General features: G+C 35.0%; 1 protein-coding gene across 3 annotated transcripts in view; it reads right to left on the bottom strand.

Annotated features, from left to right (window-relative positions):
- LOC119644554 (1-phosphatidylinositol 4,5-bisphosphate phosphodiesterase) overlaps positions 1-15846 on the bottom strand; it is an 80212-nt gene that overhangs the window by 62868 nt on the left and 1498 nt on the right. Inside the window, exon 1 of one of the 3 annotated variants that reach the window (XM_038044133.1) lies at positions 8447-8522. The exons of 1 other annotated variant lie outside the window; for it this stretch is intronic. The gene's annotated coding sequence lies outside the window, so the exon portion shown is untranslated. Of the gene's footprint in view, positions 1-8446; positions 8523-15846 lie in introns of those variants that run through there. One more of the 3 variants, XM_038044130.1, reaches the window with a different exon arrangement.

Here is a 15846-nt window from a genome sequence, read left to right as displayed (position 1 = left end):
TGTTGTTGTTGTTGTTGTTGTTGTTGTTGTTGTTGTTGTTGTTGTTGTTACTGTTCTTATGTGGATCAATAAATAGGTAAGCAAGCAAGTGTGTCTCAGCTTGGTCTAAGGAAAAACGTGTTTTTTTATTTCAAAGCTTTTTATTCGGCGCTTTTTCCATCGCTACCCACACATATATTCTTCCCATTTCTCTAGCTCTCTTCGTAGATTACCAATTAGAAGAACCGTTTGCCGTTGGCAGTAAGATATTTCTTGAGACGAAGGTAACTGTCATTGGAACAAAACTTATCCTCTATTCTTCCTAAACATTTTCGCCCGATTAGTATTCTTCCTGCTCTATCAAAAATTTGCAAACGCCTGATAACTAATCGGATAGGATTGCATTTGAATGGTAAGAACGTACTTGGTGCTAATCAATGGGGTGATTTGACCATTCTTGCAATGATAGATTTTTCTAAGGCCTTCGATACTGACTGTTGACCATAATCTATTACTGCAAAAACTCGAAGTTCATTATAGCTTCAGTTCGCCCGCGATCAATTTACTTAAGTCTTATTTGGAAAACAGATATCAACGATGCTTCTTCGGAACTCGGCCTGATTGCATCTGCTGTTCCGTAAGGTCGTTAATAAGTTTGCTAGGTAAGCATTCAACGAGCGGAGAAATTATAGAATATCGTAGTTTTCACTGCATTTATTAGATTCTGCTCTTTCGACATATCTTAATATTAGAAATCTACTTTTTCTGCGCAAGCGTATATGGACCGAAACACCAAGATATTTATATGAGAAAATTCAGTTCGCGAGATCTGAGCGGACGATGAATCTCATTTTACCTGACAATAAATACTTGACATCACCAAGGCTATTGCTTATTAACGCCATAAAGTTATGGAACTCGCTATCACTTCATATCAAAATGATTGTCAATCCTCGTGGTTTTCAAGTAGCTATAAAAGCGTTTTATAATTGATAAATTGTGATCACATCTGAGTCCTTGTCTTACGTCTTATATTGTACGATTGGCATAAGAGACTTATAGCCTTACTGACACATTAATTATTAATTACTATTGTAATGAACTTATCTTTAAAAATTATTACTGTCATCTAAATTTAATAATTTAATAAATAATTTAATTTAATTCGACTTAATGAATAGAACTCTCAGTTAACGTTTTTTTCTAGCATAAATTTTGATATCTTTAAATAGAAGACATATAAGATAAGAACATTATCATCGGGCAAGCCCGAGTGTTATATACGTTACATTATCTCGCCTAATGCAGCATACACTTCGTTTGGTAAGAATACACCAATATTTACACTTTATTTTCATGAAAAGGCGTACCTTTCATAAGAATCCAAAAAGTAAAGTACAGTAAGTATCCAAAAAATAGACATACGCGGTCAAAGTTCGGGAAGTTTGATATCTATGTCTATTTGCTATTATAAACTAATTTTCACTACGAAATGTTGAAAATTTTATCTTCTTACCATATAAGGACTCAGCTTTCATAGGAACGGTTATATAAGAGAAGGTTCAAAAAATTGCCTCAGCCGAGTCAAAATTTTTCATACCAATTTAGAATGTCCAAATAATATTATTGTCTAAATGTTTTGAAAATTGCAACTTTTTTATATAACGATATGGGGAATAGTGGAATGCGTGCACCGATCCAAACCATTTTCAATCCTATTTGTCCTTGGGTCAAAGCACGACAGTGTATCAAATGTCATCAAAATATCTCAAAAGTTCCTACTTGCAGCTTGAAGACAAAAATAGATGAATAAACACTAGACGGACAGAAGGACAGACAGGCTTAGAAAATGATTCGGAATCGATCGGTATAATAATCACCACCTACACACACATTAAATAAAAGCAAACCTTTAGTCAATTTGACCGTGACATTTTAACATCCAACTGTCAACTTTCTAACGTAGTCTTTATGATTGCTATAAGTTTAGGAGTAAAACAACTCCCGCCCACGTTAAAGCAGCAAGCAATTCCTAAATATGTGCAGTTTAGGTTAAAAATTTTAAATGATTCAAGTCCCGACGTAAGCGCCACTCGCTCAACCCAAACAGCTAGATGATGTTTCTTTAAGTATTTTCCTTCAAATATTTGCCGAACAACCTTTGCCGATCAGCCTATACACAGTCTGTCTTTTATAGTCATGTAACCTGTAACTGAAGAGCGTGTAGAAGGAATAGGACGTCGTCGTATTTCTAGAATGTTTTCTTAGTGCAGAGTTCCTATCGCATCGTATGGATATTTTTATCGGGAATAATTGTTTTTAATGCTCTGCACATCCAGATTGCGTTTCTAATATGCAGTTTTTGGGTATTGTACATTAAATCAATTTACGTATGTCCATCCGAGCAAAAATTCTAAACATTTGCTTTGCTTTTTTCTTATTTAAGCTAAATTTAAACTTGACCTGTTGTAGGTCAATACTTAATACGCCCGCAAGTGGCTTGTAAATGAAATGTTTCAGTCTCCTTTCTATATGGGTGTATGCTTACTTAATAACGGGTTGTTAACACCATTTAATTGGCTTTAACGCCAACAGTGCAAAAGAATATTTGTTAACGGAAAATATTTTGTTACTTGAGTGCAAACGGGAAGGTCTTGTGTGTTCTTCCCACTAAAGCGAATGTATAAATATATACACACACATATATATATATACAAAATTTTCCACAAATTTTCTTTCACATCTTTTCCATTGTGTTAGATTATTAATAAAGAATAAATTTGTTCTTCTTGCACAAAATCATGAACAATATGTTAGTGCATATGTAATTTTGAATCATTGCACCCAAATCTCACAAATACTTAAAGAGAATATAATAATAGAAAGTAAAGTAAAATGTGTGTACGTTTATGCGCATATGTAATATAAAAATTTGTTAACTAACGGTCCACAGATGACTCGTAGATAGAATTAACTAACCATTCGTCGTCGGTCTATCCATCTGCCTCTATGCTTGACGCTAGCAAAGTTTATTACAAACATTAGCTTACCATAAGTATACCATAACCGAAACAACAGCTACATTTACTTTGTGTGCACGAGTGTACGTACATATGTATGCGTATGCGTATATAAATATATATATATATATATATATATACATTTGTTTGTATATACATATGTATGTATGTATGTGTGTATACGTGTGTGTGTGTGTGCTTCTATATGTCATCAGCAAAATTGTCATGTGATATTCGTATAAGTTCTCATTTGTATCAAGAGCAATCAACGAAACAACAAAACAACTAAGAGAGTAATGAAAAGCTGCATTGTTAAGATAACAAAAGGCATTAATAGGTAATTAAGGTAAACTTGTGTGTCCATACATCTATCTTGTGCATATATTCGCATATTTATATATTATATATATATATATATTTAGCTTTCATTAACAAATCGTCTACAAATTGACTTAAATATGAACCTACGGCAAATTTTGTACAAGTTTTAGACAGACCACAAGATGTAAGTCAATAATGGTATTTTCAGACCATATTTTGCATGTTCATATCGATTAATTGCCAAAGTGAACGACTAATTTTGTTTTTTTATTCTCGCCTGATTTGCCTAAGAGAGCGATATAGTTTTATTGTTGCGTGGTCCATTGGGTATTGAGTGAAATATGTTAAGGGATATAATTTAATCAGATAAATAAAGATGCCTTCCATTCTATCCATTCGCGAAGGATGACAAAACATTCAACGTTCACAACGCCCACAAGGACGCTTCAGAGACCTTACAAAGTATATATATATATATTGTTGATTACCATCAAATTCAGAATGAGTTTAAGCGTGTACGTCTGTCCGTCTGTCCGTCTATCCGTCTGTGCAATGTGTATTGTAATGGCTGTTGTCATACTTCTGGCCGCAAAAACGAAGCTATCTTAACTTCTGCTATCCGTAAAATGTTTACCACATAACTCCACGAATATTGACAAGCAGAAGGACTTCTACACATGTCGAAGTGGTTTATGTATTTGATCTGGTCAAGAACATATATATATTTTACGGAATCTCTGAAGTTTTTTCTGCGTATTGTTAACTTTTTAACAAGAGAATTAAATTTCAATATACTATCGTATAGCACTCGACGCCTTTGCAGGTTTTTCCCATTGTTCTCCAGATGCTATTGGATAAGCATGCGTATTTTTATCGTTATATTAGTTGCGGTTTATAAATAATGAACAAAAAAAAGGTATTTTTTATACAGAGGTATACCCTATGGGCATGCTTTTGGGCCGATTTGCCTATTTACCCAACCAATACCAACCTGAGTGCAAGAACTTGCAATGTCTCTGCCGACTTTGAAGCAACTATCTGGTGAACAGGAGAATATTTACCACATGACATTACAGACAGATAGCTAGACCGACAGATGGATATACTTAAATTGATTCAAAATTTTGATGTTGATCAAGTGTATGTGTACATTTTATAGAACGCCTAAAAAAAATAAAAATGACGAAAAAGGGTAAATCTGATTATATCCGACGTATTTGGTCCCCCATAAATATTGCATATGCAATTGTTCGACAGAGACTCCACTCCAGTCAAGTCCTTTGCAGACACTATTCGGTTTTCTTCGCATTCTCATTGCTCACACTTACATACAAGCAAACACTTCTTTTTCTTCCTATACTTGTTATTGGCTTATGTCAAAGGGAATGCTTCATAGTAGAGATTAAACTGAAAAAAGATCATTAGCTATTAGATGAGCAACGAAGAGAGTTGCAGATCGTGCAGTCAATTATTTCAGAAAGGCACATAACTAGCAATGTCTTCGAAATGGCAAGAGTACGTCAAATGTAGAATCTTTAGGAATTACAAGCGAATTGCTTTGAACATTTACATAAAATATATTTTTGCCTTGTCTTCTGATTCAAAATAACGGACAAATGATGGAAAGTCGATGATATTCTATCCCTTAGCTTCTCTTTCTGATTGCCCCACAATGCATTCAATCAAAGTTGGCTACAGGTTCACATTAAGGTTTGATTGGATAATTCCTTAACAACTTTTATAATAAGATTCAAGCACAAGATGATAACGAGGAGAGATGATGCCTCGGAACACAAGTTTTACAAATCGTGCAAAAGCAAACAAAAAAAAAAACTAAGTAAGAAAGTTCTATTCGGTCATGATCGAATCTTTTATACCCGTCATCGTTATCCTAAAAATGATAAAAAAGATAAAATAAACAAATTTTCGTGCTCTATGATATGAAGTAGGCGTGGCTGATCTTTCTTATTTACAAAATAAAAACTTTTTGCGCGTAGGCATGCGGGCATTGCAGGCGTATTCTTTCAGAAGTTTAGGTCAATTCCAAATTCATTTGCAAGCTTGTAGGCGATACCTTCATTTTCGCTAACGGCGGAATGTTGACCACAGATACTACACATTTGGACAGACGGAGATGCTTAAATCCATTCGAGTTTTATGTCGATCAAATACATATATACTTCGTGGGCCAGAGCGGGACAAAGCAACCGCTGAATCGGCTCCGAAGAATATCCACTCATTTTATATATATACTGCACATCGTATCTTACATATCGTATATCGTGAGCAGTTCAAATTGATTATCCGAACTTGAAACTATGCCACACTTCGTCTTATTTTTTGTCACGTTTACTTTTTAAGTAATTGTGACCGCATCCTAGGTGCAGTTTATCCGATTTTAAGACTTCACCTCAAGATGCTATTAAAGGCAAATATAGAATTCGACATAATACCCGAAAATAGAAACTATTCAACTTCGGGGCCATAAGCCTTTTGATAATTGTCGGCAGATCAAAGGAACGCTTTTAATAACTTTCGCAATTAACTTAGCGCGAACGTTGGGGAAATATGCGTTCAAAGTCTTTGCTATTGCACAGTTTGAAATCGTAATACGAAGAACCATTTGACGAAAAAGTACTCGAATTTATTCGCAATTGTATTCGTTTTGTATGAGAAAAAGTTCTTAGTTTTTCTTATTAATTTTCACCTCAAAAAGAAACCAAAGAAATGGTGTTTCGATAGTCTCCAATATTGATTGGAAGCGCCTGAAAGCAAAAGTATTCTCAATTTATGCTGTCCAATAGGCTGATTTGGCCCATTTTCAACAACAATCTGTGCGCAGGATCTTTTCGTGGTTTTGCAGACTTGCAGCCGATAACTTCATCTTTGTGACCGAAAGATCGTTTGTTATACCTGCCGACGCAGACGAACAAACGAACAGACGGGCGGAGGGACATGCTTAGGTCGATTCAGAACTTGATACTGATCAAGCGTATATGTACGAACGTCTCTCACGCGTATAAGACGCTTAATCCGTACCGCGTACCGTATCGAAATCCTTTGTTAAGAAATTTTTTTATTTATTTGTTTAAACCAATATATAATATGGAATAATATAATTTAAACTAGAGACATATAGTGACAAAAATCGGAGCAGTACGCACAGCGTTGTATCGAAGTAAAAATATTATAATGGGACAGGACGCACCAACCAATATACTACATAACCCTACAGTTATACACACAGCGACCGAGAGCCCATCGACAAATATCCTACACGGCCTTACAGCGACCTTTCAAAATAAGGCTTTTTATGGGAACTGATCGGATCCGAACCTTGTGGAGAAACGCGCCGGTATAACATATTTTAACATAACATACATAAAATAATTTCATCTATAGATCGGATACAAAGATACATGAATGGCATACAAGCTTAGATGCATGAAGAAAGGTGGGTCTGTCGCAACTCCTTTTGGGTGTTAATGTACCCTCATACCACAAATGATCGACAGTGTAATCAGCAGTGTTATCTTTTTTTTTTGCCCCAATTGGTTTGAATTCCTTTTATTACTGATGAAGTAAAAATTCAAACGGAAAGTACTTGAAAAAAATCTATCGAAATACATATTTAAGTTTTCGAAATGGCGTCAATACCAAAACCGTGTTATAACAATCGAAAATACTGAAACCGCGTTGTGTTGCAACCGTGCTTGGCATTATACGACCGACACGATATATATATATATATATATATATGTACGCCTTACACTGTCTGTTAACATATGATGAAAATGTTCCCAAGGAATGGTTATATCTAATTGCATGTATGTTACATATGGAGCTATATAGAAAACTTGTAATGATGGATGTCAAGATGTAGCAAGAAAATAAGAAAAAAACAAGCAAATAAGTAAAAACCGCATGTTTCTTCTCTTATTGTAAACATTTCTAAAAAATATTGACATTTAAATGCGTGATGCACTAGGCACACAGGCGCACAGGCACACACAAGCACACAGGCACCTGCACGCGTTTTCATCTGTTGACGATCAATGACAATATTACAATATCCTCTATCGATGAATATAAAAAATATGTTCAATCAAGGGCAAGACGGCATATGCTCGATAAACGGGTAGCATCACGAATGTAATTAAACTACAATTTATGGTGTACGAGACCATAGCATAGCTTGATTGTGCTTTCAATCAATGTTTTTAGTCGTTACAAAAATGCGTTAAGCCTTTCATCCAACGTTTTTATAAGGACTTTCGCACTTGCAGTAAGAAATATGATTTACATTGATGGAAAATTGAAAATCGTTGAGCTAACTTGTAATAAATATCCCCACTCTTAATGACTGCCTTTAACTTGGAATTTTATTCCGTGCTTCTTATATCCTACAGCGCATTCATTCGTTCATTAATAATAATGTCAAAATGAAAAATTTTTTCTGTATTTTTTTTTGTATTTTATTTATTTACTATCAACTTTTGCAATTTTCATTAAAATGCGAAGAAAAATTGATAAACTGCGGAAAAAGTTATTTCAACAGCAGAGAGTACGTCTAGTGTATGAATAGAACGCTAGTAAGTGAGGAAAAGATAGGAATAGCCTCATGTATGTAGCAGAAGAAAAAAAAATTAGGGAAAAGTTAGGTGAAAATATGATCAAGTGTTAATAAGAAGATAAGATCTTAATTAATAGGTCAGTAGAGGAGTAGGACAAAGGGAGATAAGGGAAAGTGTTTGATTTTCGTACCAAGTATTTCCGTAATTGAGTTTTCGCAAGATCAAGCTCTACTCTAATCAGACGGTTGCTTCTGCGCTACCGTTTAACGCACACACAGTTAAGTAAAAACAATAGCTTCGATTACTTTTACTGTACCATTCACACTATATATGTATATATAATATAATGCCAGCGAATTCATGGCTACGAGGCTCATGCGAAGATAAATAGATGTTTATTCGATTTATTTTACAAACACCTACGCGTACGCACGCATCCATACACCCAAAACCGGCATGAGTGTACAACGCTTTATGAAAGCACGTGTGAGCATATAAATTATTTATATAAGCATTTATTATAAGCTCCATAAAATATACATTTATTCGTACCTGTTTAATTTACTGCTTCTCTTTTGATATGTGTTTTTAAAAAAAAACAAAAACAAAAAATACAAGAAAAAAAATGAAAAAAATGAAAAAATTTTTTTTATTATTTATATAAGCAAAAAACACACATTTTCGCCTTTAAAGAATTTTTTTTGTTTAACGTTTTGAGTGTTTGAACAAAAAATCATCTTTTTTTATTTTAAAGAAGATTTTTTTCGAAAAAATAATAAATACATAAATAAATAACGCTGGTTGATTTTTACACTTTGTAATGAAATAAATTCTTGCTTTCCTTTTTTCAATTTATTTTTTTTTTATTATTTCATATTTGGATTGGATTTTGTTTTCTTTTTTCTGCTTCACTTCTTACTTTTTAATGATTTATTTCGGTGTTAATTTTTCTAAATGAATTTTGTGGAAAATTTTGTAATTTAATTACTTGCCATACACTCACATAAACACAGGCACACATAAACATACACACACATATATATATATATATATATATATATATATATATATATATATATATTTGCGGGACGCGCGCACGAACATTGTAAAATAAAAAATGACTTTATGTTCGTTACAAATTATTAACTTAAAAATAATAATTTTTATATATGTAGGTAGACAACGATTTATGCGCCTTCGCGTTGTTGCAATTACCGAAATGATTTTTGCGCGAAAAACTAAAACCGCGAGCATATTAAAAAAAAAAAAAAACGCAAAGAAAATGAAAATAAAATTGAACGTATCGTGTGTTTAGAAAATAGCAAAGAAGAGCAATAAGGCAAATATGAATGGAGGAAAAAAGAAAAACAAAACCTATTATAAAAAATGGAATTGTTCATTCTATACGCATCTTGGAATCGTACCACCTCAAGATAGTGTATATTATAATTAAAAGTGTTGCATATTAATTGTAGGCGTGCCAGTTGACCGAATACATTTGCACGAAAGCCATGCTACAATAGGCCACCATCTAATTTAAATTCGAAGGCGGATCACGCCCATTTTCATAGTTGATCACGGTTAGCGAAATTTCAATACATCTGTGATAATATTCTTATATCATCTTACGCTCTTAGCTCCAATAACTGGAACTCCAGACGCAACATCAAAGGGAGGAGGAGAGACAGACTTGGTAAAGTTATGCTCGAATGTTTTGCTGAATCGTAGATTTCATGGAATATCTATATTCATAGAACCTTATCCTTCAGTATGAGATATAGACATTGATTGAGAAAACAGACAAAAACAGGCCCGCACACCTATGCATTGCACGTAAAATGAACCAGGCGAATGATAATTGTTTATATTTATGATCGGAGTAGGTGCCGCTGCGGCACATCCGTCCCACGCATCTGTAATCTGTACGCCCATTCTTTGCTTCCTCTTCGCAAGATGTACATATCAGGGTTACGGGGAATGCTTAGAATGCCTGAAATCCTTACACATCGCTTAAGCAAGCCAAGCGATGGTCCTGTTCTACAGTGCTTACGCGTACATAGTTTGTTGCAATACCACATGTTTAAGGTAAAACGCATTTAAATTTCATTATCGATGCCTATTTGAGGAGAAGCGATGCAAAACGAACAAGTAAGAAAATTATGTGCGATCGTGACCAAATCTTTTATACTCATCATCCTTATCCGGGAAAGAGACTAAAAAACTAAATTTCCGTGCCCTATATTTATATGATGTTTGTGACGTACTGTATGAGTAAGAAGCATAAACACGGAATGCAAAGGTTACCACAGTTTTTATTGCATAGGCACTGTGGTCGTCGTAGCCGTATCCTTTGACCAGTTTAAGTCATCGTTAAATTCTTTTGCAAATTTCTGGACAATGCCCTCATTTTCGCTAATGGGAGAATGTTATCCACAAATACTATATACCTGTACAAACAGACAGACGGACATGTTTAACTGCATTCCAAATTTGTAAACTTTACGGGGACTTTGATTTGAACTTAAACGCGTCACAAAAGTATTGAAAAAGAAACTAAATTTTGATACATTATAACATTGGATAGGCGTAGTCAATATTTCCCACTTTTGTAGAGGTATTACAGGATAGCCCACAGAAAATACGTTCAAACTTTTGTAGATCTATCTGCTATGTTTTAAAAGTTATTCCTTTTCAAGCAGAGATGTTCTCAGTTTACGGGGTACTATAAGTGTGCCCCTCGACCGATTTAGCCCATTTTCAATACAAACCTGAAACCGTCAATGTTTCTAGCAAGTTTGAAGTGACTTGCTTAACCTTTGCGGCCGGGACAATGTTGACAACAGACTTTACGCAGGCGTGCGGACCTGTCAGTCAAGCATATATACGCTTTCTGGCCGTTGCAAGCGTTTTGACAAAATGAATATATCCCTTCGCCTTAGGTGATACGTACAAAAAATGATGGGCGGTAAAACATTCCGTGTAAATGAAAGTATTTTTTCCTTATAGTCATCATCTTTCATTCTGCTGATTGCAATGTCCCCAAAAAGGTACCATTCGTTACATAAGGTACTAACGTTTTTAATTAGTAGGAGATTCCTTAGCAATATCTATTCACGTTAAAAAAGATCGCAAGTATTTACGTTAAGTTTGAATATTGGCGAAATTCGTTCACAAACAAAGTGCCAGTAACCGAAAAATGGTGACCGTTTAGCTGATACCGTTTAATAGAAATGTTCTCCGAGGGCATCCAAAACATGAGCACAAAAACACGACCAAAATCTGATCAAGCAATTCAAACACTGCATGTTAATCAGGCGTACATGTCCGAGATTGAGAAGACTTAGAGCAGGCAGATCGGAGTTAAATGGATGGCTAAAGCCATGATTTGGAATCTAGCAATGATAGAAGTGCATGACGACTGTACAATTTAGCTGGATATTCTTGATTGCTGCGAACGAAATGACGAGCTTGGCATATATAGCTTGGCTGACATGGATGGGCAAAAATGTACGCCGCTAAAGTCGAAAGCCTAAACAAAACGGTATAGACATTAGCTACCTGCAAGTCACATCGAAATAAATTACTCTTGAGTATTTTCATATTTTTCATAAACATAAATAAACTTAATGTGACCGCTTGCTTCGAAGTGCTGACGATTGGCTGCTGAACCTCTAATAATTGTTGATGAACGATGTCATCTCTTAGCAGCTTTTCTTGAATTGTCTTTGCCTGTTTCGCTCGTCCTCTCTGCATAGGTGTCTCTAAACTCTCACTAAAATTATTATTCGAGCGTCTGTTGCGTTGATGTTATGAGAAATGATGTTTTGTCGGCTTGTGAGTACTAAAAACATGCACGCGTGCATGTGTTCTTATACGTAAACCGTAAACTTTTATGAAATATTAGTCAATTGACTATCGATGGACGAAAGTGTACTAATATGGACATAGCGTTTGCAACGCCTTGTCTCTTACAGCGGCATATATTATGAATTGCATGCGACAAATTCTTGATCCGATCGCGATTTCGGGACATTCGAGTCATTTCGATCGTTTGTCATGTTCCCGCGTATTAAAAAAAAAAAAAAGAAAAAAATAACTGTTAGCCATAATACTACCATCAGAAAGCAGTAGTACGAGCCTATCCAAACGAGGAGCTCCTCCTTTCTTTTCTTGTCAAGCTGACATCCGCGTTAAACTTCAAGGGAACGTTCTCGAAAGTTAATACGAAACGATTATTTATTTTCACCTGTTATACTGAGTTTTTCGATTTGACTTTAGCCGATCGGAATAAGTTTCAAGAAGTGCGACGCTCCGGCAATCAAACGAAGAGGCCAGTTTGCGGAACGAACGTGGACTGTCGTGATGTAAATTTACAAAGTTCCCGGTCCAGTTTTGCGCATACGACGAAGACAACGCTTGGATAGTTTTCTTTGTTAAAACTTTGACTCGGCGAAGGGAGTTTAGCATGTAGCACGTTACGATATTCGTGGAAATCTGAATGTTACTACCTTTCCGCTATATTTTCGTTTGCTTAACTTGAGGTTATCTCGTCACATTTTTTGCAACTATTTTTTACGTTTTAAGTTGCCAGCTTTGATTTTGCCGCCAACCGCCACGTTCCAACTTTTTTTTACTAAAATTCGCTTTCGCTAATAGCCGTAGTGGCCGTAGTGCCAATGATATGGCATGAGCGTGTTAAGCCTTCCGACAAGCAAAGTGTTTACACGTCTTGCTGAAACACTTGAATCGATGTACTATACTCGAATATCGGTTACTATAATCGAATATCGGTTAAACACAAACGTACCGAGAGAGTATTCAAAAAATCACATGGGAATGGTAATCGAAATTTATTGGATTATGGGTATTTTTTTGTATTTTTTTTTTTTTGTTGTTGTTGTAGAATTGCATATATCTGCGTTGAGCAGCGCCTAAAGCAGGTAGTTTCACGCGGTTAGGGAAGGCGGCTCTAGGCCGTTCTAAATACTTTTATAGAAAGTGCAAGTGATTCGCCTGCAAAACTTGAATGACTAAGACGCGCTTGAAATGACTAAGACGAGAAATTTTGTAAATATTTTCGTTAATAAACGTAAACAAGCAGCAAATGCTAGCCTTTCCTAGGTTCGATTGCATGCCTATTATTAATTAGTGAGAAACTTTATATTGTCTCCGTACGCACGTAAGAAGCGCACGTAACTTTTTATTAATTATTCATATCTCACGTTAATTTATCATCTCTTTGCTCTTACTCTAATTATTGTTTGTCCGAAAACTTATGTAATTTGCAATGAGTAATAAACAAGTAAACGAAATTCACCCCAGAGATCTCTCTGCCATATTTTGCTTCTTAAGTACGTATACTTGACTTGATATTTGATAATAAAGCGAAGAACCTGAAAAATTGATAAAACAAACGAAACATTTGGTTTTTGTTTTTTGTTTTTTTTCTTTTGTCGAGCATGCGAAGCTATTGAGTTAAGAAGTGTATGCATGCCTCTTCTTCTTTTCCTTGATAATCTATAAATTTATCTTCTATTAAGTGTAGGGCAATATGTTGTTCTTGTTTTTTTTTTAATTTTTTTTTAATTTTTTTAAAATTTTTTTTAATTTTTGGCATTTGGCATTCCAGTAAGTATTAACATTAGAATTTTATATAAACACTGCAAGAATGTTCCTATATGCATACCTACGTCCAAGATATTCAAGTATTTTACTTGTTGTTCATTGAAGAAGAAGAACACAAATATAATATATATGCAAAATGAATGTATAAATGTATCGAGAATAAAAAAGAAACATTAAAACAATAAACAAAAACTTAGAAAAACACAAAAGTCCAAAAACTCAATGAAATATCGACTACGAGAGAAATAATCTTTCTCAAGTAGATTCGAAAAAAAAAAAAAAAAAAAAAAAAAAAAAAAAAATGGGAATTCACTTAAATTGATAAGCAGGCGAGAGAGAAGAGATAAAAGAGCAGAAAATCTCACTTAAATGCTTATGTTCCTTGCGTCGTCTAATGTCCCGTTTTGACTTGTCCATACAAGGATGGTTTCATTGTCAAGGTTATTGTGCCATTAGGTAGTAACTTATACAGTAACCTACATACCAGCTAATATCCGTATTATATAGATCGTATCTATGGGAGTTTTCGTGACGAACGTCTTACAATGAATTTCTTTACCTGCAATCGACACGTTAACGCCGCCCTGCAGAAGTGAATTCTTCGAATATGTCCAACGTAGAGAGGATAGCCGCTGTCACTCAGCAAAATAGTGACAAGCTGTCCCCATTGACCAGTACTCGACTTGAGACACCCAACATTCCAAAAATATGAGTGATATTTCAAAATTCATCCTTTTCTCAATATAATTTCATAGATTCATCATAGTTCAGTCGAATCGTTTCTGAATAATTGAATTTTGTTTGTGTTTGCTTGTCAGTTTAACGCGGAGAAGCAAAATTCGTTCCACATTTCCACTTTTCATTTCCATCACGGTGGCGAACACCAAAATTCAGCCAAAGTTGTTTTGGTTTTTTTTTTTCTCAAGTTTGCTTGACGAACAACAGACTGTCTAACCAGGATATCCTACAGATTGCTTTCGACTCAGCACGATCTTCACTGCCTTAGGTTCGCTGAGGCATATCTGGTGGACGTGAAAGAGGCTTATTGAAATTTTTTTTTAAAAAGGCTAGTGTATGTCTCATCAAGCATTAGTCCCACGAATTAAATTAAATCGATTAGTTTAGTTTCTCCCAAAAACATAGTTTGTCCTTTGAAGTGGGCAATCGTAAATATCTTAGGTACGGTAATTAGCCAATGAAATCGTGTGAAAAAATCATGTCGTATAGGCTCGTATAAGATTCGAAGCTAGGAAAAGAAGAGATAAGATGCTCGGCGTTAAGCACCGTAGAACATACAACGCATTGGTCACCAACGCATTTAGCACCTATTTGAGTAAGGTTCTACGGATAGATCATATGTGTGGCTACTAATCAGTCAATTAAGGGCAATCGCATGGTACAACACTGTAATGGGAATTGAGTTGAAAATTGAGAAAAAAGACGGCCCTGTCTTGTACGAATTTAGAACCCGTTCTTCGTTCACTGCATTCTTAAAGGTTCAATTCAAGCTCTATCGGGGCTGCATGGGTAACAGCTAATTTTGCTAAGGCATCGACCCGCTCTTTTCCTTTGTATGCCGTAATGCCCAGACAGCTAGGCAAGTTTTAAGTTTTACTTTAATAAAAGCCTTAACTCTTGAAAATCTGTCAAATCGGTCGAAATACCTTTGCCCATAATCACCGAAAAGTACATATAAATAAAATACACTTATGTTTGTGTAAAGATCTAGCATCATATGCACAATAGTTTCGCTTCTTATGCACGATTTTTGCTTAATCTTACAATTTAATATCATAGCTATAATATATGTAATTATTATGAGCAATATAATGTGCTCTCGCTCTTCTTTCATTTTTTTTTTATTATTATTACGCCCTATACAGGTTGCGGCAACTTTTAGAATTATTTGAGATGGGCCCACCTTGCTTTCCCCCAAGCAATTCAAAAATATTTGCTACGGCAATGTAAGCGCAACCTGCTCTGGTAGATGGTGCCTTAAGGGCGAAGGCTGTTTAAAATAGATGAGGTCCGACTCCTCCTTTCACACCTGACTATCTACACAATAAAAAAATTTTTATGCGAAATAATTTTCAATTTTTACTATTTCTCAATAAAAATTTAGGTCAAACGTGATCATTTATTATCACCTTCCGAATGAACTTCCTCTTATAAAGAATAACCCTCCATGCGGCATTAAGGATAACAGTCAACGTTTCCCGATAGAAATTGATCTGTGACTTTTCGAATTAGTCTGGAGTGTCAATCTCAGATAACGCAGCTACGAAGATCAGATCAAACAGTCACTGAACTTAGTAATTGATGCGTTA

The sequence above is a fragment of the Glossina fuscipes genome, unplaced genomic scaffold (assembly GCF_014805625.2).
Source record: "Glossina fuscipes isolate IAEA_lab_2018 unplaced genomic scaffold, Yale_Gfus_2 0, whole genome shotgun sequence".
Lineage (NCBI taxonomy): Eukaryota > Metazoa > Arthropoda > Insecta > Diptera > Glossinidae > Glossina > Glossina fuscipes.
Note: the sequence above shows the minus strand (reverse complement) of the source record. Positions and strands in the feature narration are given on the sequence as shown.